We start from the raw sequence: 22,316 nt of genomic DNA, 5'->3' as shown, positions 1-22,316 counted from the left end.
GCATTAGAATAACTAATGTTGCTTTAACCCTATGACGCAGTACATAAATCATCCTAATTCTATCTCCAGACTGAAAAATGTTTGTTTAGTGAGCAGCAAAAGTTTCTTTCTTGATGGTGTTTCACCGAACACATAACACTTAAATGTGTTAACTGATTGTAACACAACTGAAAAATTATTCTCTTTTTTCCTTTTAACAGGCTGTCAAGTGATTTCTATGTGAAAGACTTGGATCTAATTGCTATGAACATTTCAAAGGATGCGACTCTTATCCTAAATGTGGCAGCATTAACTAATGTATACTAAGAAACTGAGTCACTGATATCAACAAAATGATCTTCTTCCACCACAACATGATGGCTGCAGTGATGGGTACCAAGTCATCATGGGTGGCTGTAGCTCAGGTGGCAGAGCAGGTCAGCCACTAATCAGAAGGTCGGTGGTTCGATCCCAGGCTGCCTCCTGGCTGCATGCCAAATATCCTTGGGCAAGATACTAACCCCATGTTTGCCTACTGGTGGTGGTGGTCAGAGGGCCCGGTGGCGCCAGTGTCGGCCGGCCTCGCCTCTGTCAGTGAGCCCCAGGGCAGCTGTGGTTACAATGTAGCTGCCATCACCTGTGTGTGAATGACTGAATGTAGTGTAAAGCGCTTCGGGGTCCTTAAGGACTAGAAAATTGGCAAATATGTGATGTCTTGATAAACTGAGCAGATATTTGAAGTTTACACACCTACATTATTATTATTATTTTATGACCCAGGAAGAGTGATAAGAGTAATATTAAAACTAAGTAACTGCCGCCATTGTTGGGAACTGGATTTGGCTCTATTAATTCTGGGATACACCCGACCCACCTTTCAAATCTGGGGAAAAGGAGGGCGCATTTGGAGGAGAATTTGGACAGCCTTCATCCAAATTCGCTTTGAGCCTTCAAATATAAATATGACTGCACTCAGTGCATTCAAACATTGGCAGGGTACTTAATTTTGAAGGTAGTATGACCCCCCCCCCCCCCCCCCGTGGCGTGTCTAGAAAATTTTTGTTGGGGGGGCCAGGTAGGGGCACAGATTTGGAGAAGGGTGGCAGATTTAATTGGCAGATAATGTTTAAAAAAAAAATTCTACCAACCCTTAACCATAATTCAATAATCCTATAAACCTAATAACCAAATGCACTTTTAACTCTTATTAGAATGAGATTTTAACCACTACGGTGCAAAGTTTTTAGATACTGCGTTGATAAAGTACAAGAGATACAATCAGTGCTTTGTCAGTGCTTACTCAGCATTCAAGGACATCAATATTTGCATAGTATTTTTACTGACATGTAGTGCACATATGTTTTGGGCAAAAACATTTTTGAAAATTAAAATACGAACATTTGTAACAAACAATTGACAAATTAGCCAGTTCCAATGTAAAACTTTATCTGCCTTAATCTTCTCACAAACTGGTGTTTGATTTTGAAACAGGAAAAAAGTGGGGAAACAACTGAAAAGACTAACATTTGAATAAAACCTGAAAGCAAGTAAATACTTTCTCTGCTGCCTTATGGTAAACTTTGGTAATATTGATAAAGAACAACACTGGCTGATGATAAAATACAGTCAGCTGGCATGGTGACACTGCCAGTATTAACCTGCAGGGCTGGACTGGGACAAAAAAATTGGGCATTTTTACTACAGACCGGCCCACCAGGTATTAAAGCCATAAAGCCTTTGAATGAAAACAAATGCTGTTGTGACAGTGATGTACACAGTCTTGTTGGTATATGTATGATTTCTATACATTTTACGTCAGATAAAAACTTTGGTTGTAAGATTTAGATAATTATTTAATAAAAGCGAGACATTTTAAATGAGAATAAGAAAGAAAAGTATTTCTTTGTGCCCCCCTTTCCCTGTTAATGCTCTACCTGGCCCCCTGGCAAAACTTTGCTAGACCCGCCCCTGCACAGTTACCAGCTGTCAGCTACATAAAAAAGGATCCTGGTGTTATTTATCTCTCAGAAACAGTTGATAACTTCAACTCATTCATGTCACCTAAAAGGTAAACCTGTTTCTCCATCACCTGTTCAGCTCTGATGGTTCAGTAAGGACATCTCCTGGTTTCATCTTCATGTTTCCCTCTCACCACATATCTAAACAGACGTCATGACCAGCAGCTTTACAGCTGTGGCTCCAGCAAACATCAGCTGATACTAGAAATTAATATTAAATACATTCTAACAACAGCTGATCAAGCTTAAACGTGCTGCTGTTGTTTAGCGCAATATCCGCTGGTTTCCTCTTTCTGGCGCAAAGTGGGCGATAAACAAACAAGAGAGAAAAGCCGATCAGCTGATCATTGATCAGTTTCATGATTGAAGTAGCAACAGGAGAGGGAGGGGGAGAGAATGAGAGAAGAGGCAGCTGTGCAGCATAAAGACAGAATAAATCCAGCTTTGTGTCTTTTTTCCATTCTAGCTGAAGTCCGGGACAAACTGCGTCTCTTCTCAGCTCAATACGAAACGCGTAATATTTTCTCTGAATGAGGGACCATTCCATTTTTTTAAGGAGCCGTTGGCAACTCTACTAACCTTATGAATAAAATAAAGTTCACTATCAGTAACATCATAGCACCCACCCAGCTGTATATAAACTCCGTCAAACTGGCTAGAACGCAGTATGAGTTATTGCAACTGACAGTAAAAAGTCAGCAACATGAAAATAAACTCCACCTAAACTTGGTTTATATCTGACCCAGATAGACTGCAGGTCATAACTTCTTACCTGAAGTTCAGTTCACCTGACACTCGGACTGGCGGCTGCTTCGGGTCTCTCCTCCTGCCTCCCCTTCCCTCATCCACCTGTTGCCTCTGTGGAAGCCCCGTCATAGCCACCACCAAACAACGGAGTTATTTCTACACATCGACCTGCATCTGGCCAATCCACCACCTCTCATTGTTCGTGCCCTTACAAAAAAAAATAAAAAAATAAGTCACCGGGCATATGCCCGGTATGCCCGATGGCCAGTCCAGCTATGTTAACCTGCAACCAAATCTGCAGCTCCATACAGCAATGTTACGACTTAGATTATATCTTATAACTCATAACTCTTATGTTAGCTCCCCTCAGTAGCATACTGTCTGAAATATTCCACAGCTGCAATAATTCTTTAAGTGTTATTTTTTTCCTTGGTATTCTAATTTCACCGAAGTTTACTAAACTCAACAAACTTGATATTACTTACCGGGACATTTATTCTGTCCTCATTTTCTTTCACCGAAAAATTGTTTCCTGCAGTGCCGTCTTTCGCGCTTGGCTCTCCTACCTTTGCTAACGTGATGCGCATAGCGCAGAAGCGATGCTGCATTCACTTACACTCGGATATCTGAGCGTCACCGTGAAAACATAATCGGACATTTGATATTTGATTGAATTTTATTGTTTTGCCTTTGGGGTGGCACCTGGGGTGGCCAGTCTGGTTTGGGGGGTGGCCTGTGCCCCCCCAGGCCACCCCGCTGGACACGCCATTGCCCCCCCCCCCCCCACCCTATTTTACACAAAGGAGAAGATGACAGAAAATGAAAAAAGTAGCAAAACAAAGGAAAAGAAAAAAATGGAGCAAGTCAGTAAGCTGAGGCAATATTTTTTGTTTTTTCTCTCTTTTTGGACGATTGAAACCAGATGAGCAAAGAAGTGATGAAAGATCTGGGAAAAGAACCATTACCCAATTAGCTCTCCTAAACAACCATGTCTCCACCTATCAGGGGGTTTTACCTGACAGCTGCGTTACGGGAATCAGATGATGGATAGATAAGCTGGAAATACATAAAATTATGTTTTGAAAAACATGCTAAGCTTTATTGAAATACATTTGAAAATTTGCAGCCCCCAAGAGTACCGAAGACCTGACACCACACATGTCGATGAGATTCACACAACCATTCCAGCAGGAGAAGGAGGGACGCCCCTGATTGGGTGCCCACGGCCAAAATCCCACAGGACCGGAGGTTGGTCACCCTGGTATGAGTCAAGAACAGGGTCCCAGGGTCCCGGGTTTCCAAGAACCACCCAACAGCACCCCCTCGATAAGAAGGAGGTCCAAGCCACCCCGAATCCACCAAGGGAGCGAGCCAACAATCATGTATGCAGAGAGTGTGCATCCATGCGGTGTGTGACCTGTGTGTTGAGCACTACTGTGTAATCTCGTCTTTCTTTTGCCTCAAAACAAAATTCAGACCACATGTTTGTCAAACAATGAATTCAAGACCAGAACTGGGAAAGCACCTCACATCCCACCCTTCCCTCACAGCCCTCCTTCTCTGCTTTCCGACCACCACCACCTCCCCTCTCTGTTCCCCTCTGTCCGCCTCCTATTCCTTCGTCCCACTTCATATCTCTCGCCACATCCACGTCTCACTCAGTATATCCTTATGTCTCTTTTCTAATGTGTCAGATCTCATCATTCACTCCTGAGGTTTTATCCCACCGCAGCATGAGGACAGGTTCAGCTCAGCGTGAAGTGGATGATAGGAAATGGAGTTCCTGCTGAGAGTGTATGCTGTGACCTATTGACCTATTGCCTCAATGAAACACGATGAGGGAAGTGCACAGTTGGTAAGGAATGCAAATGAAAGAAACCCTAATATTTGTCTCTGGGTGGTTGAAGGAGGATGAGCGGGAGAGAAGCTTTGAAGATGTCACTTGAGAAGTTTCTGATAGTTGAAAAAAAGAAGTAAAAAGGTAAGAAGGCGGAGTAGAGAAAAGGGAGGAGATTAATGGTGGCGAAGGCACAGCATTGTCAGAAGAGGAAAGGGAAGGGTGGTGCTCTCACCTTTTTCCACTGCAACCGCAGAGACACAAAGAGCAAGTGGCATTACTATGACAACACAAACACAAACACCAGGGTCTGGTGTGTGTGTGTGTGTGTGTGTGTGTGTGTGTGTGTGTGTGTGTGTGTGTGTGTATTGGATGGTCCCATTGTTGGGACGACCCCACAATATGGATCAATAAATTCAGACATTTTGGAGTAAAGGTTTAAAATAAACTGTAACAAACTGTAAAAGTAACCAGATGATGAAACCTCTGAGGAAAAAACACTGCGAGTATCGTGTTTTGTGTTTTTTGTAGTTCATGATTTCTTTTCGGTTTTAAGAGTTGGGATTTATGTTTGAGCTGCATAGTTGTCTGTTAATTATTATGTGTTTCCTTGTGCTTATGAGCTTTTTGTTATTCTGCGCCTTTAGTTCCTTGCTTAGCAGTTGTTGACAGTGGGTTTGTTAGTTTCCTTTTGTTATCCCTTCCTGTTCCTCCAGTCCTAAGTGTCTGTCTTTAGTCTCTTTGTGTCAATTCTGGATGTCTGAATTTCTGTTTTGATGCTAGTTATTTCCTGTTTTATTCTATCACTTGCACTTTAGTTTTGCTTCCTTATCTCCTTCTTTTGCAAATAATGTCAGCTGTTCTCTCACTTATTTCATCTCCCGTTGTCATATTGTGTGTATTTATTGTCTGGGTCTCCCCTTGTCCCTTGTCGCGTGGCTGTGTGTCTTCCTTTTCTGTGTTTCCCTGGAAAAATCATAAATTTTGGCTTTGTAGATCCAGGTCTGTCATTGTTTTGTATTTTTGGAAAGACTTCAGCATTAAAGCTATCTTTTGAGTTCACATTCTGTCTCCAGGTCCTGTATTTGGGTCCAATTTCTGCCTGACACACAGCTATCATATGACAATATCAACAAACTCTTACCAAAAATCATAAAGGAATTCTACGACTTCATGAATTTTTTTCAACTGCAAAATGTAATGTAGGTAAATGTTGAAGTTATAGGGCATTCGCATAAGTAGAAATTTGCAGAAACGTGGTGATGACAAATCACAGAAAGCAACGACATTCAACAACTTCAACCAAAAACGAGTGAAATAAACACAGACTGTGAGTTATATTCAACGTGTGTGTGAGTTAAACTTTTCTTACCTATCAGGTGAGTGACTGAAGCGACTTCCAATGACAGCACTGAATACGGTTTATAAGAAGGGGTGGTAAATACATTAGTGGGTTACCTAGGCAGCTGGAGCCTTTTAATTTAATAAGTTACTAGAGTATGTTTTTATTGTTTGAAAAGTAATAGTTTTTTTAATAGTGCCAGTGTTAGTTTTAGTCTTTTCGTATTAAGGGCATATCATGGAGGCAATTTTTAGGAAAATCAGTAAATGTTTTCTAATAAAAAAGAGTTAAAGGGGGCTGGCTGTCAGTCTCGCAAACATCCAAACTCTCAGGCTTAGTCCACGTGTGCACAGGTATTTTGGTAAATGTAGCCTTTTCTATATATTTCTATACATTTCAGCCTTTCGTCATATGCAAACCCGTAAACTTGAAAAACCGCTCATGTTTTTAAATGTTTGTTTTTACATGTGGAGAAAAGTGAGATTTTGCAACATCAAACGTGTGCATCTTTATTTCCTTTGTTAACATCAGACTGTGCACCATATTGTTGTTTGTGGGCTTTTGATTGGCCAGTATTTCTTCAATAGGATGGAGATATTCTTTAAAACAAACTCACCAAAATACTTATTTTACATGTGGCCATGAAACATGCCCATGAATGCCTCATCAGGTAAGTTGGGATAATAAATTAATTAACAAATACTTAACTTATTACTATTTCCTTTATATTTTTCTTTTAGTTTATAAAGGTCTAGTTTTTATTTATATTTTAGTCAACTAAAATGTTTTTTTCACATCTCGTTTCAGTTTTTAGTTTTAGTTAAATGCAATAACAACAGAAACACTTCCGTTGTGGACAACTGTTTAAAACATTTACTTGAGTCTAATTGTGTTTTTGTTGTTCTTTTCATTGTTGCAGTGTGGTTTCCTGTGGTTGTGTGACCAAGAACAGTGGTAAGGATTAGCTAGCTGTGGGCCACCATGACAGAGGCTCCTGTTACAAATAATTCCTCAGCAACTATTTCAACATTGACTAACTGTTCTCTGGTCTTCTCTCAATGTCTCGTCACGGTTACCAAACCTCAGTTTGAGGTACTTCTTAAACGTAGCCTGGAAAATCCTTGTTAGACTTTCTTGTCTTCTTGTGTTCTTATTCAGAGTGGAAACAGCTTCAAAGTCTGTTTTTGGTCATATTGTGGCTGGTTTTGACCAGGAAGATGACACCAGAGTTTTACCACATTTGGTGAGTACAACCAGCAGGTGATAAAATTAATATACCAGTATTCCTGTGACAGTCATATAGGGAGCAGGGGAAATGCATTAGATATCCCTGATATCTTGTCATATTTAAAGAAGGCAAAAAAAAATACAGAGTGAACAGTGAGGAAATGCAGGAGACCATGTTCAGACTGAGAAATGGCATTTTTATGGATCTACAGGACTTTAATAGAGTTTACAATAATAAACTGTTTACAGAGGGAAGCTAAAATAACAGTATAATGGCAACTCAACAGCTGACAGCATTATACTGTAGATTATGGGCCTGTAAAATAATAGCTACATGCTGGAAAATCAAGGGTAGAGTTAGTTTTCAGTTGTTTAAACTTTGGGTTATGGAAGTCTTTAGCAAATTAATGTGATCTCAGTGCCAGTTTCCATCACTCTGAAGCGATGGAAACAAAAACATTTCATGTGTGTGTCTGTGTTCAAAAAGAAATCCTGCCTAATTATATATATTTTCAAAAAGGATTATCAGTATTCCCTCCTCATATATGCGCTTAATACCAACAGGCAGGTACATGCAACACTAACTAACACACTTACACGCAGGCACAGTCTTACACATACACACTGGCCATATAGTGACATCACAAGAGTGGAATTGAAGGATTTAATGTTGCATTTTCTCTGTGTAAGTGTTTGTGTGTGTGTCACTACAGAGGGGAATGCCTTGGCTGCGATCCTGGTTGCGTGTGATGGAGAACTCAACGAATTTCCAAACAAACACTCTGGAAACAATTAAGAGAGAGAAACATGGACGGACATAAAGAGCGAGACAGACAGGGAAAGAGAGAGATGGTGGAGAGAGACAAAAGCAAACGTTGCTTGAAGGTTATACAGACATTTTCTCTACTTCGCGTGCACTAAAGCAAAAGACGTCCACCTCTATCAGATTGAATAGTGATGACACAACCCCACAAATGCTCTACATGCAAGATTAATTAACAGGCTGTAATGCCTATGACACAACATTCCCAAATCACAGGAAATTATTAGTCCCAGAGCAGGCAGAGTGAGTGGAGCCATCAGTCTGAAGCTCTGGAGGCTCATCAGCTCTAAAAGGCTGCAGACACACAGATCGCCACCTGCTGCTGCTGCTGCTGCTGACTTTGCAGTGATTAGTGCCTTAAGACACTGAGAGGTGGCTAGAACACAGTTATCTGTAACATCTGAAACATTTTACCTGCAGTCTGTTTGGTCTTTGTCTGGTAAAACTAGACTATAGCAAGAGCAGCATAATCACACAAAGTGACTGTTTTTGTTCCACATCACACAAGTAATCTATGATAAAAAATGAGGAGGGGGTGTGACCGGGCTAAAGAAACAACTGTGAGAAAAATTTGTGGAGAACTACATCGACTGTTGAGACAACACCTACAAAAATTCAGACTTCATCAGCAGACACTCGGAGGAAAAACCAGCCAGAGTATGGGCAGCGCGATGACTGTTTACCATTTGTCATGCTGTCAAATAAACATTACTCTGATTACAACTTTGCGGTGGTAATGTGCAGAAATAGCGATGTGTGTTTGGGTTGTACGCGTTCCCAACCCTTCAGCACCTGCACAGGGGAGTGACCTCATGTCCATCAGCAGAGCTGTTCATCTCGTCTAAACACTCAGTGATAGATGCATCAGCTAATCAGGACAGTGATCACACAGCTATGTTACAACCCACATCAGCACAGGCACTAAAAAAGTCAGATCCCCATGGGGGGTTTATTACATCCATGCAGCTCTTCCTGATGAATGACTGGGACCGCAGCTTACTTCCAGTACAGTAACAGCAGCTGTTTGCAAAACATAATTTATCCTCTCTGAGGTGGGATTTTCTTTTTAAAGAGGGGCGTTTATGGTGACTGAAATATGCCGTCACAAATACGAAAATATTGTTTCCGAAATTTGACCATCCTTCCCCAGAAGTCATCCACGCATCACCAAAGCAGAGCAATGACGCAACAACCTAAAAACGCTGCTGAACACATTGGTGGCATAAACTTCCAACAGCAACCTCTGGTGTTAACAGTCAGTCTTTTATTTTTTGCCACTGCTTGATCTACAAGATATATGATTCTTCAAGGTGGTCCACTCAACAGAACTAATCAAATAAGCAAACAGATTACAGTAGATCTTATTAACATAAGCAAAATCCTCTACAAATCAGCAACTTTGTTTAAAACAGTCAAACACATAGGGCAGAACAATAGCCCATTTACCACAGTCCCCCTTTAAAGCAAGAGGGTCCCAGGCTTAAATCCGCTGGTATCTTTATTGAGAATGTTCTTTCTTTCTTTTAAGAGGATGACTGGATGGATATTTCTTTTATCCCCTCTTTTAATTACCATGTGGTGCCATGTGGAACTTTTAAATGATACTTGGGGACTCTTCTGCCCTACATCTTTTGGTAAGTAATCACAAAGGAAAGAAACTAATCAGTCATCGAAGCCTAATCAGTAAGGCCTCAGTCAAGCAGACAGCAACCTGGCAACCAACCACACACTAGGGAATAATACGTATTCCCTAATTCCCTAATCAGTTCATGTATGGTTGCTGGAGGTTGCGGGTTGAAACCAAAGAGGGATCTGCACCAAAAAAACTGTGGTTTGCATGGAAGGTGCCAACTTACCTGCAGACACTTGTTAGCTAACCACCAAGCAGGAATCAAACTTATCAAAGTGAGACGCAAACCGGAAACCTTAGCTCTGAGACCAATGTTTTAAAAAGCGAGATTACACATCAAACCTCCCTCAAGCCAACATTCTCTCAATGAAATTATTTTAATGTGTAAATGTGTAATTATTCCGTTACACTATACAAATCTGTTTAACTGACTGTTTTTGAGGACATGTGTGATCTAAACTTACAAATTTAGGTTTGGTTTTGCCAGGCTGCGACATTTTAATTGAAAAAGGACTTGGCCATGAGCTCTGGGCAGTGATGGAAAATGTGTGATAAGTGACTGCTTCAAGTTTCCTCTTTAGGATGGGTAGTCTGAGGCTTACAGATAGTGAGCAACTCACACATCCAGAGGGAGCCTGGAAAACAGCCGGTGCTTCTCTGTGTGGAAAGGAGCACACTGAAATGATTCAGGCATCTAATCAGGATGCCTCCAGGGCGCCTTCCCTTGTAGGTTTTCCAGGCACACCCAGGTAGGGGGAGACCCCAGGCGAGACCCAGAGCTTGTTCAGAGGTTATTAAGTGGACATGTTGCTGGACTCCTCTGCTTAGCCTTCTGCACCATGACTTGACTTTGGATAAGTGGAACAAAACCAACAAATGGTGAAGTGGTGTAGGAGGTGAAAATAAGGGGAATCTGCTGCAAAGGTTTGAATTCACTTACCCCCTCCCTTTCCAAACGCCTTCGATGCTTGTTTCCTGTGGGGGAAGACGGCGGGTCTATGTGCCGCGCTGGAATGGTAGCGCTGTGTAGGACGACTGCTGTGTTCCTTCGGATTACTCCTCACCCCCTACCCAACCCATGTGGCCAGTCACGTGCTCTAATGTTGTAATGTGGACATTTATGTGCTCTCTGTGCAGAGGAGTTTTTTTTGTTTCCTGTTCTCATGCTGTCCTCCCATAGGTGCCCAGCGTGAGAAGAGGTCTCTTTTTTTCCTCTTGTACTTTTCCCATTGTCGTGTACTTTTTCAGTGTTTTTTTCTGTAACGCTGCCGATCGCCGACGGTATTCCCATGTGAAGTCGGGGGGGTGTCCTATTCCTCTGCGGGGCAACCTGCATATGGCCAAGAAAGCATTCACTCATTCATTCATTCAGATGACTGGACAGGCAGTTGAAGGACCTTGTCTCTCACTAACTACTTCAGACACTGACTGATAACGCTTATAGGCACCAAGGGATTGATAAATTAGGCCTCCAGAGCAGAGAAAGACTGTGGACAACACAAGAGTCAACAGACCACTGAGTGAGTCACGACAAAAGACGCTAACTTTCTCTAGTTTGCTTTAGTGCATCTATGAAGCTGAGGGCTTCATAATATTTTGAACTCATTGTGGTCTTTAATAAAGATAGATGCAGGAACTCTACTGCTTAACTTTGTCATTGACTCATTCTCAGTTGCTATGGAGCAATATAGAGAAGAGACAATTAAGAAATGAAGAGGTGTTTTATAAAAGAAATCTGTTTAAACCACATTAAATGTTATTTTTTTCCTCTAATGAAAATAAGTGAGTGATGGTTTTGGAAACACCAAAATCACCATAATCCTGCCTTTACAGCTGTGCTGGTGAAACTACTGTGTGAAAGAGACAGAAACAGTCAATGTTTTCTTTTTCAACCTTGCTTAAGGTTCCATAAGTGATTGATGTTTAACACTCTATGTACTGTTGCTATCAAGAAAAGGCAAGTGTGCGGTTCAGAAAGCTTTAATAAATCACAGTTCATCTCCATGTTAACTACTGCCTGCACTGGTGCTTAGCAGGTTACATAAACGGTTACTCACTGCACATTACTCACTTGAAAATCTTAGTAGCAAAAGTAAAGTAATACACTCATTACTTTACTCTTTTAGTCAGCAGATTTTTTTGCTGAGTGCAGTTTCAGCTTCAATTCAGGGGGTTTGATGACAGTACGTGACCTAACTTTAGTTGTACAATTTTCGTTTTCAAAGTCCAATATTTGAATTAAATGTTATATTTACTAAATAATAATAATTATTAGTATTATTTTGAACCTAAGCTGCAATGTTAGAAATGATTACCTGAAATTCCAGGAGGAGATGTTGTCAGAACAAGTGTGTAATTGCTGCAGGTGGAGTCACTCAGCATAGACATCATTAACATGTTTGTAAACGCTCACCAACTACTCTCTAACAACTGATTTATAGTTGTGCAGTGAATATTTCAAATCCTACGATGTGAGCTGTACAGGTGGCCATCATCTCATCGTTAGGGATATGAATTGGTAAGATTTTAGCTATTCCAATACCATTATCAGTATCACTTATTGATTCGATTCCTTATCGATTATCATTGGGTTCTGGTTGACTCCGCTTTGAGCGTAACCACCATCGCTAAGCACTACGCTAAAAAAGGCAATTATTAAACATATTAAACAAAACACTTTCCTTAAACGTTGAGAAAACGTTCTCAAACTACTCATTACATTTCTTGGTGTTTCTCCGTGAAATGTCCTGAAACGCAGTCTCTTAATAACCACTTGACAACTTAGACCTATCAGCTACAGTTCTACACACCAACACAAATCCCTATTCTAATGAGGATACACACGTCTTTCTCTTCGTATTTATGCATGAACACAAGGCTAACAGCACAAAGCAAAGCAAAAATCCAGCACAAAGAGACTTGAAGGCGATCACCACAGTAATGCTACTGTAGAAACATAAACAGGTAGAAATGGAGGCTGCAGCCAGACTGATCGACAGTTTGTTACCTGTTGAAGTTCAGGGTCTGGCTGCTGGGCTGAGGTCACCATTCTCTCAGCTTTAACATCACTCTGGGTTCTTGGCTAGCTTAGCGTTAGCATGCCGTCTGCGCAGCAGCTTGCAAAGAGCTAAAGTCTGTTAGCAGTAAAAAGCAGCTGTTTCTGGCCTGGAAGCAGTTTGCACTTTATCATTGCGCTCTCCTCCTTTTCTGCAATAACATTAAAAGCAATATCTATATTCACACTGTAAACATCGCTACTATTTTTCTCCTCTGATATATGAATTTAAATTAGCTGATTGTAGCGCAATTGCAACTGGAACAGAGTCATCATCATTGTCAGTATTTATTCTTTTGTGTGGTGTTTTATGTGCCAATTACTTTGTGGTTGTGTACAGTTATGAGATTTTATTTATTTTTTTGTTTTTTGGAGACGAGCATATTTTCAAGTTTTTCCATTTCTGTTTACATTCCTTCACGTTCATTCCCATAGTTTCAGCAATCTCTCTCCAGCAATGTGCAGACATCTGAGAGTCATTATAGTGAGGCGATTATTATCGTTCACTTACTGATCTGTTCAAAAGTTTTGGTTAAACCGTAGCAGGAAATGCATAGAGGTCAAAACAATGGGTGCAGACAGCATCTAGGCAGTGTATAGTTACCTTTTTTTTTTTTAAGTCCACGTCAGGTTACAGGATAGGCTGTGGTGTAGGGTTTCAGCAGGGTTTGCAGTTACGATGTACCTATGGCATAAATTTAACATAGAAGCATGAATTCATTGGCAAAATGGCACCTTTTCAAATGCCTTGGTTTCAGGAGTATGACACAATTTTTACTTTGAAGGAAGAAAAGTTTTCTTTTTCTGGCTTGTGTCACAGTTTTTTAAGCTTCACTACTAGAGAGTGGTTCTTTAGTCAGTGTTTGCAGACAAGTTTGCAACTTCTGTGCAAACTGCAGCCAGCCACAGTATACTGCAGAGAACTAAAGCAATCATAAGGTGCAACAACCAGCAACCTGTCTGGGAATACACATTTTTCCCTAACAACAGATGCTTTTCAGGTCACTGGCTGATCTCTCAGCCTCCGTAATTAAGCAACCAGCAAAGACTTTCACTTTTAAGGGGGACACTCAATGAATGCCCTTTTTTGAAGGTGCATGCAGTAGTATTAAATTCGTCAAACTGAGATTTTTCTTCCTTTAAAAAACTGTGACTGTCAGGACAGGATTAGGGACTGTGAAGTAACTACTTTAACTTTGAATCCCATAACCCACTAATTAAAGGAAAGTTAAAATAATAATATAAAAGTAATTTATTACAAAGAAATGCATAACTGCTGAACACTGATCTCCATTCTCTAGAGCGAACAAGCCGTTCATTCATTCGTCAGTTCCATCATCCATTCATTCCTCGCTAAGACAATAGACTGTTGTTGTGTTTATGGTCTTTGTTTGTGGCCTTTCTCCCAGGCTCACTGCGCTGCAGAATCTGGAAGCCCATTCACTCTAATAAAGTTTAACAGGCCTGTTTCAGTCCCACAGGACCCTGAACACATGGGACGACAGCAAAGCAACGCTGACTTTCATTATCTTAAACTCCTGTGACCTAATTACATCCAATCTAATCAGCACTCACTCCTCCACCGTGCGGTTTCCATTACAGAGAAGTGGTAAGATGATTGGCGGCGATGATTTAAACGTTTAAGAGTTTAAGGTTTGACTCCAAAGAATTACTTAATTAGGCAGTGATTGCTTAATTTGTACCACACAGATACTGTCACACATGGAATGGATTTGTCTTTAAAGGCTGTAAAAGAATACTTTCTTCACTCAGAGCCCCACGTTTTGAATAGTTGGAAAACTAGGTTAAATTCTAATGTGTTAGCTTACACATGCGCATCATTGTGGCAACACATTCATCACTGACCCCAACCTGACCTGGTGACAGCAGCTATCCTGAATCACAAACAATAGTTACACGTTACGGTTGCTATGATGTTAACACAGCTAATCAGGGGCAAACAGAGAGGAGCTAGAAATGTGTACATACTCATGTCATCATTGTACTTCATGTATGAGCAGCAGAACACGCCTGGATGACTATAACTGTGTAAACACTGATCACTCAAATACTCCTTTGGCTCTTTGTCTGCAGGTTGTCTTCACTCCCCCGTCCATGTTACACTTTTCCCTTCTATGAAGACATAAATTGTCCCACTCTGCCTCTTCTTCATATCTTTGTGTCTGCTTATCCATATGAGACACAGAGCTTCCTCCAGAGTTGGGTGGGGTGAAAAAGGCGCTACTTGAAGACAAATGATTAGGCTGGAAAGAAGAATTTCCCTACATGTCTGTAGCTTTCAGTATTAATGGGTCTTAGACATGCAACTGCCTGAGAGGAGTGGTAGGTGGGGAGGTTTAAGTCAGATAAAGAGATTTTCTTGAAAGGAGGAAAGTGTATATATGGGGAAGACAGTGCCATATCCATCTGTACCCACTGTTTGTGGAGGATCTGCAGGTGTTGAGAGGCCTGATGTAGGTAAATGTAATCCTTAATGATGTTTGGAGTCTGCTCTGAGAGTTCTAATTAGGGTTTAGTCACAGGAAAAGGTTTTCAGTTTAAATGCAGTTGCTGAAATCGTTTAATTTGCTTTCTCAGACAGACCAGCAGACAAGCAGTTGTGATTAAATATACCAGACATCTTTGTTAATCTTGTTGGTAACAGTTGAAATCAATTACTTTTAAAAATATATTTCTCCAGCACTAGTTTCATAAGGACTTGATATGGCTAAATTTTCTGGACCACACATGTAGTAGGTGAAGTGGGATTATAAAAGAATGGGCATGGAAAGCAATAATATTCAGGCATTTAAACAATGCTCAGTTGGTACTAAGGGGCCCAAGGTGTGCCAAGAAAATATCCCACACATCATTACACCACAAATACCAGCCCCAACCGTTGATATGATGCAAGAAGGATCCATGCTTTCATGTTGTTTACCCCCAATTCTGTGGAGTCTGGTTCTCCTCCAAAATGAGAGATCAAAGGCACTCAGTCTCAAATCCACACATTTTAACTTCATATTCTTACTTAATTATGCTGCTTGTTGAACGCACTGAAGAGGACAAAGTGAGAATAAGGGAGAGGAACACAAGAATTATATTAGTTTAAGCTTTTGGTTTGTTTGTCTTTGTCTCCTTTTGTTTGCCGTATTCTTGTCTGTTATACTCAGTGTTGGGAAGGTTACTTTTAAAATGTATTCCACTACAGATTACAGAATACATGCCCCCAAAATGTATTTTGTAATGTATTCTGGTACATTACTCAATGAGAGTAACGCATTCTGAATACTTTCAATTACTCCATATATTATCAATAACTACAACTACATGAATGTACTATTGCTGTGTGATTTATTACTATTACTGAAGGCTACTCCACATACCACTAGCAACTAGATTTTTAAATCCTAATATAAAATGAGTAACAGTAAGGTGGACATTAGGTAAGGCTGCACTTTTTGCAGCGATCTCATATAGAAAACTATTCCACGAGTATATAAAACAGGCACGCTGCTCCGAACCATAGTAAAGGGACCTCTGGCTAATAAGTTGGGTTCTGTGTCGGTCTCGTAACCGAAAGCTAGCTTTACTTTGTTGTCTGGATCAACTTTGCTAGCGAGAGACAGACAGAGGTGTTGAAAGGCTGCTCCAACGGACTAATTGTTTCGGAGGAAAACACGAATACAGTGTACAGTCGAGTATTAATAGCTTACTTAGAACACTCTTCTTGGCTGCAGTGGTTATTTTTATATTTACATGCTTCATACATGCTATGCCTGTAACACTCTGCCTATTGCTTTCATTTTAAATAATTTTTGAATAATACTTTTTTAAAATGTTTCTTCACGTCATTATGCTGCCGCAAGTAGAGGTGACATGGGCCATGAGATTGAGACCCAGGCATTAGAGCCTCTTAATGCATGTTTTATTTGGGTTTATTTATTATAATTACCAGATATAGAGAGGGCATAGACTAACATATGAAACAAGAAAAGACCGCCGTGTAATCCCTTTATTTCAACTGTATTCTGAATACCACCTTTTTAATGGAATACAGTTACTCATTTTTTGTATTTTAAATATGTAACGCCGGTACATGTAAATGGTAAATGGCCTTATATAGCGCTTTACTAGTCCCTAAGGACCCCAAAGCGCTTTACATATCCAGTCATTCACGCACACATTCACACACTGGTGATGGCAGGCTACATAGTAGCCACAGCCACCCTGGGGCGCACTGACAGAGGCGAGGCTGCCGGACACTGGCGCCACCGGGCCCTCTGACCACCACCAGTAGGCAACGGGTGAAGTGTCTTGCCCAAGGACACAACGACCGAGACTGTCCAAGCCAGGGCTCGAACCGGCAACCTTCCGATTACAAGGCGAACTCCCAACTCTTGAGCCACGATCGCCCGCCATGTATTCCGTTGCTCCCCAACACTGGTTATAGTGTTGGGGTTGCTTTTTTTGTTTTTATGTCATGAAACCTGTGTTTCTCTTGGATTTGCTACCTGTGTTTTCCCACCTGGTGGATTACCTGACCCACCCTAACTGCTTTCCTATGAGCTGTTTTCCAGTGAGCTTCTTGTTTGTGTATATACACTCATGGTCCCTTTAGTAGGTATGCCTTGCTAATACAGCTTTGACTCCTTTTTTCCATCCTTTGTGGCATCGATTCAACAAGGTGCTGGAAACATTCCTTAGAGATTTCGGGCCTTGTTGACATAACAGCATCAAACAGTTGCTGTAGGTTTGTTGGCTTTGCATCTATGATGTGATCCTCACTTTCCTCCCAAAGGTGCTCTCTTGGATTGAGACCTGTTAACTGTGGAGATCATTTGATTAAAGTGAACTCTTTGTCATGTTAAAAAAACAGTTTCAGATCAGTTGAGCTTTGTGACATGGTGCATTATCCTGTTAGAAGCAGCCATCAGAAGATGGGTGAAGTGGGATTATAAAAGAATGGGCATGGAAAGCAATAATATTCAGGCATTTAAACAATGCTCAGTTGGTACTAAGGGGCCCAAGGTGTGCCAAGAAAATATCCCACACATCATTACACCACAAATACCAGCCCCAACCGTTGATATGATGCAAGAAGGATCCATGCTTTCATGTTGTTTACCCCCAATTCTGACCCTGAACATCCAAATATTCCAGCAGAAACTGAGAGTCATCAGACCAGAAAACATCATTCCAATCCTCCATTGTCCAATTTTTGTGATCCCACCTGCATTGTTGCCTCAATTTCCTATTCTTAGCAAGCAGGAGTGGCTTCTGTGTTTTGTGTTCAGAGATGCTCTTCTGCAAACCTTAGTTCTAATACCTTATTTGAGTTACTGTTGCCTTCCTCTCTGCTTGAAGCAGCCAGGTAAATGTCATCTGACCTTTGATATCAGCTGATCTTTTCTGTTTTCTTTTATTTCGGGCCATTCTCGGTAAACCTTAGAGATGTTTGTGAGGGAAAATCCCACCACATAAGCAGTATATAGTAAATACAGTATACAGTATAAAATTAATACTCAGAGCAGCCAGTGGACTTCCACATTCTGATGCTCGGTTTGAACCTCATAAGATCATTTTGTCCTACATGTCTAGATGCCTAAAATGTAATGAGCTACTCCCATTTGATTAGCTGCTTATATATTTGCTTTAACGAACAGTTAAATGGGTGTACCTAATAAAGTGGCTGGCAAGTGTATATAGTCCTGTATTTGTCTTTTGTCAGTGCATCTGAGCTCCTTGTCTAGGGCAGTCTGATGAGCCAGTGCAGAGTCAGCAGTTGGTTCACCTGTGCCAGAGTCAAATCTCTTGGCTGACTGCTACGCTGCTTCAGGGACAGTCTGTTCTGTCTTCTAACACCCACTTGAATTCTGACTGTTCTTGTATCCTCTTGGGTGTTTTAAGATACCTAAATATCTAGTTTGTTCACTTCTGCTGATAGGATGCTGCCAGGCTTTCACCCAGCCTCCTAAGGCCCTTCAGCTTTTGTCAGCTTTGTCAGGGGTCTCCTGCCCATTTTCCTTCTTTGCTGTCCTCCCGGCCCTCACAGAGTTTCTGCCTTCATTGCCCTGCCTTAATACCATCAAGCCAAACAGCCCCACCTATGTACTCTGGCACTACTCTGCTCTCTTTTCTAAGGAGTTCACCCCAAATGCTAGTCTCTGATGAGTCCAATTGTATTGAGTTTTGTGACAGGATTAAAGCTCATGTGCGTACTAGCGTGTAAATCAGAGAGAGTGGGAGTAAGACTTGTGGACATATATCTACCAGCACTTGATTAAGAACACTTGGACTCAGAGTAAAGCGAGTGTTTATCTCAAATCATAATCATAATCTCTAATCAGTACCTCATGACAGTGTCAAGAGCAAAAGTGATGTTTTTTCCTCAAACTTAATGGAAAAGGAAATTTGTGAAAACAAGAACAAATCCAGTACAGGAGAGCTTTACAGATGTTTAAGAGTGACATTTTATTCTGACATGCACACATATCCCAGAGAACAAAAGATATTCAAACCTACACACACAGTCACACACACAGAGCCTGAGTGACAGGGAAAGTGGGTGAGCGGGGGTTAAAGAAACAAGGAGAAATGAAAAGTGTCTTTGAAAGTAAACAAAGGCAGAGTGATCAGGACCAGATTGGTGTAGATCAAACAGTAGTGCTGAAGTAGGAGGAGAGAGGCCTCTGATGGAGACATCAAACAGGACTAATGTAAACCACATATCGGCCTGACATCATGCACATAGCACACACACACACACACACACACACACACACACACACACACACACACACACACACACACACACAGTGGATGTTGTACTTACAACAGGTCAGTCCCTCCACACACTTAGCCAAATTTAATTCATGCACAAGCACATACACAAACCCCCGCATGCAAGGCCTCGTACTCACACACACAAACATCAAGAGCCAAGTACTCAGAAAATACTTTTAAATATCATCTGTTATTTTTTTTTATTTCCAGGAAATTAGAATTATGGCGCAAGAAACAAAATTTATCAGTGAGGGATGGAGCCAAAATACAAAGTAAAACCAAATGAACTTTCAGTAAATATTTGATCAGGAGTTTGTATTCATCAGGGATAAGTTACACATGGATTAGGTGATACATGTTGCTGGAGAGGAACGTAATATGTCTGGACATAACTGGAGGCGTAATCAGTGCGTGATTTTTCTCTGTGCACAGGCTACGGACGCTGACCCACGATGCTTGATGGATGACAGAAAGACAATAAAGGAGACCGTACAGTAGTCATCGTCTCGAACAATAGTTGTTATAACTACCTACGTCATTGTGGTGTAGGGTCTCCACAATGAATCAGCCGCACAGTAATCACTGTTCTCTGAAATGAAGGAGCGCGTGAGATGGAGACAAAGAGGTTACAAACAGGTCAGTGACAGAACGAGCCAGTCCCAGAAACAAAAATAATATTTAAGCAGAGATACAGTGAGCCAGTACGCCTTGTGTTTTCCACACATTTTTCCATGACTTCCAATGTGCTGAACGTGTCACAAAAATCACATTCCGGTATCCTTATACTGTATCTCATCAAATTTACATAGAACAAATAAGAAACCTACAGCATGCAATTAGGGAATACTGTAATTTGTTAAAGGTGTTCCCAAACTTTTACAAATAGTTTGCAACAAAAGACACAAGATGATTATAAAGCAGATTTCTTTTAAAAGTTATTGTAATTTGATGATGAGTTCATAATGGGATGCTCTTTTATTTCCTATAAAATTTGCACTTGGGGGCGCGTGGTGATTTGCACTGTTGCCTCATAATAAGATACCCAGAGGTCATTGGGTTTGATGGTTTGAATCAGCCATCTGGCTGGAGCCTGTCTCTGGGGGGTTTGCATGTTCTCCCTGTGGATTCCCTCTGACTACTTCAGCTAGCTCTCACAGTCCACAGACATGCAGTTAGTGGGGTTAGGTTAATTGGTGATTCTAAACTGCCCATAGGTGTGAACGGTTGCCTGTGACCCTGGTTATCCCTGGTGACCTGACCAGGGTATACCCTGCCTCCTGCCCCATGGCAACTGGGATATGATCCAGATTTTATTTATAATTTAACTGGTTTCACTGGTAGTACAGTGTTAAATGTGGGCGTTTATGATGCTCAGAAAAATGCACTGCGTACTGTACAGATGCTTGTGGAGCAGTGGTGTTCGCTCGTCCCACACAGCAGGAAGCCCCACAGCAAGGATCAGGTTTTTATGGTCCAGCCCCCCTTCCACCTCTGCTTATCTACAGTCTTTACAGCTGACTAAAGTGAGGGTTTTTCTGTGGCTCCGGTAACTTCTTTCTCACACACCACAACAGGACCGCTAACCTACAGTCATCCACACAGGTGCTGAGTGAAGTTCTGGAAATGGAAACACTTATTTTTGTTTGTTCTCCTCGCTGCTCTCACTCACACCTTCCCCTAATCTGTGTCCAGAGGTTTGAAGTAACAAGGTACAAATACTTCATTACTAAAGTACAATTTTCAGGTATTTGCACTTGAGTAGTTTTTTTTTCTGACTACTTATTACCTTCTTACTTTGAGTACGTTTCAGAGGCTGTACTTGCTACTTTTACTTGAGTAAAGTTTCATCAGTTCTTCAACTTTTAATAGAGTATTTTTAACAGTAGTATTTGTACTTCTACTTAAGTACAGAATGTTTGTACTTGTACTGGTGCTCTCTAAGCTAACACCAAGCTCCAACCTAAGAAAACCCGAACCCACTGCACTTACTCGTCCACTAATCAACACCACTGTGTCATACAACTCAACCCATAGATCTATCAACTGTCTGTCACTGGCTGGGTCTCTTTTTCCTTTTAGTCCCTACATATTTAAACTAATATCTGTACTTTCTACTCCTTCCATTTTCAAAATGGGCTTGTTACTTTGGTTAAATCCATTTGAGGGAAGTTTTATTTCGTCACTGCGAGTCAAACATCAAACCGATTTGAGCCTAAACAGAAACACGCCTATGTCTGCAAGACTTGAGTACTAATTCACTAAAGTTTATGTAGATGAACCTCATCCTATTAACACGGCGATTTTACCCTTGACTGTCCTCCTGAGAGGTTCCGTAGCACCATGTAAACGATCAGTTTTGGCATGCTTTGTACAAGAATGAAAGCATGACTAGAATTAAATCCAACAGTTGGGGGGGAAGATGTGTGAGAGAGAGATGGGGTGAGTCGAGGCATTTGGATGGTGGCGTATGTGTGTGTCTGTGTGTGCGGAGGTGCTCTCATGGCACCTCTCAAGTCTGTGTAATCAACTCCAAATTCAGTCAGCTTTCAAGGAACTGAAAATGGAATATTTTTAAAAAGTCAAGGTTGTGTAGTACATAAAAAAGTGGGAGGAGATCTGCAAACTTCAGTCAGACCCACACACATGCATGCACACACCACCTTTGCTTGGTTATTTTACAAGGATTACACTGCCAATTACATGGGGTGCTTTCACTGGCTGTTCCCACATTCCAGGTCGCTCCCGCTCTATTTTTCTTTTTTTCTTTTTTTACTCTTTCTTTCCGGCTTCTTGCTCGGTCTTTGTCTTTTTTTGTCAAAACCCCTTTTCCTCTCCACTTTCATCGCCAGATGGAGAAATTTATCTGAGCGGA

At 41.1% G+C, this 22,316-nt stretch overlaps 1 long non-coding RNA gene across 1 annotated transcript in view; it reads left to right on the top strand.

Annotated features, from left to right (window-relative positions):
- LOC146707816 (uncharacterized) overlaps positions 1–8,631 on the top strand; it is a 14,337-nt gene extending 5,706 nt beyond the window's left edge. Inside the window, exons 2-4 of the long non-coding RNA XR_014921093.1 lie at positions 6,843–6,877; positions 7,082–7,166; positions 7,841–8,631. This is a non-coding gene — a long non-coding RNA (uncharacterized LOC146707816). The remainder of the gene's footprint in view (positions 1–6,842; positions 6,878–7,081; positions 7,167–7,840) is intronic.
- The last annotated feature ends 13,685 nt before the right edge of the window (positions 8,632–22,316 follow it).

This window comes from Copadichromis virginalis, linkage group LG6, assembly GCF_057382275.1.
Source record: "Copadichromis virginalis isolate Kocher_CV1m ecotype Utaka linkage group LG6, C_Virginalis_male_GT1.1, whole genome shotgun sequence".
Taxonomy (NCBI): Eukaryota; Metazoa; Chordata; class Actinopteri; order Cichliformes; family Cichlidae; genus Copadichromis; species Copadichromis virginalis.
Note: the sequence above shows the minus strand (reverse complement) of the source record. Positions and strands in the feature narration are given on the sequence as shown.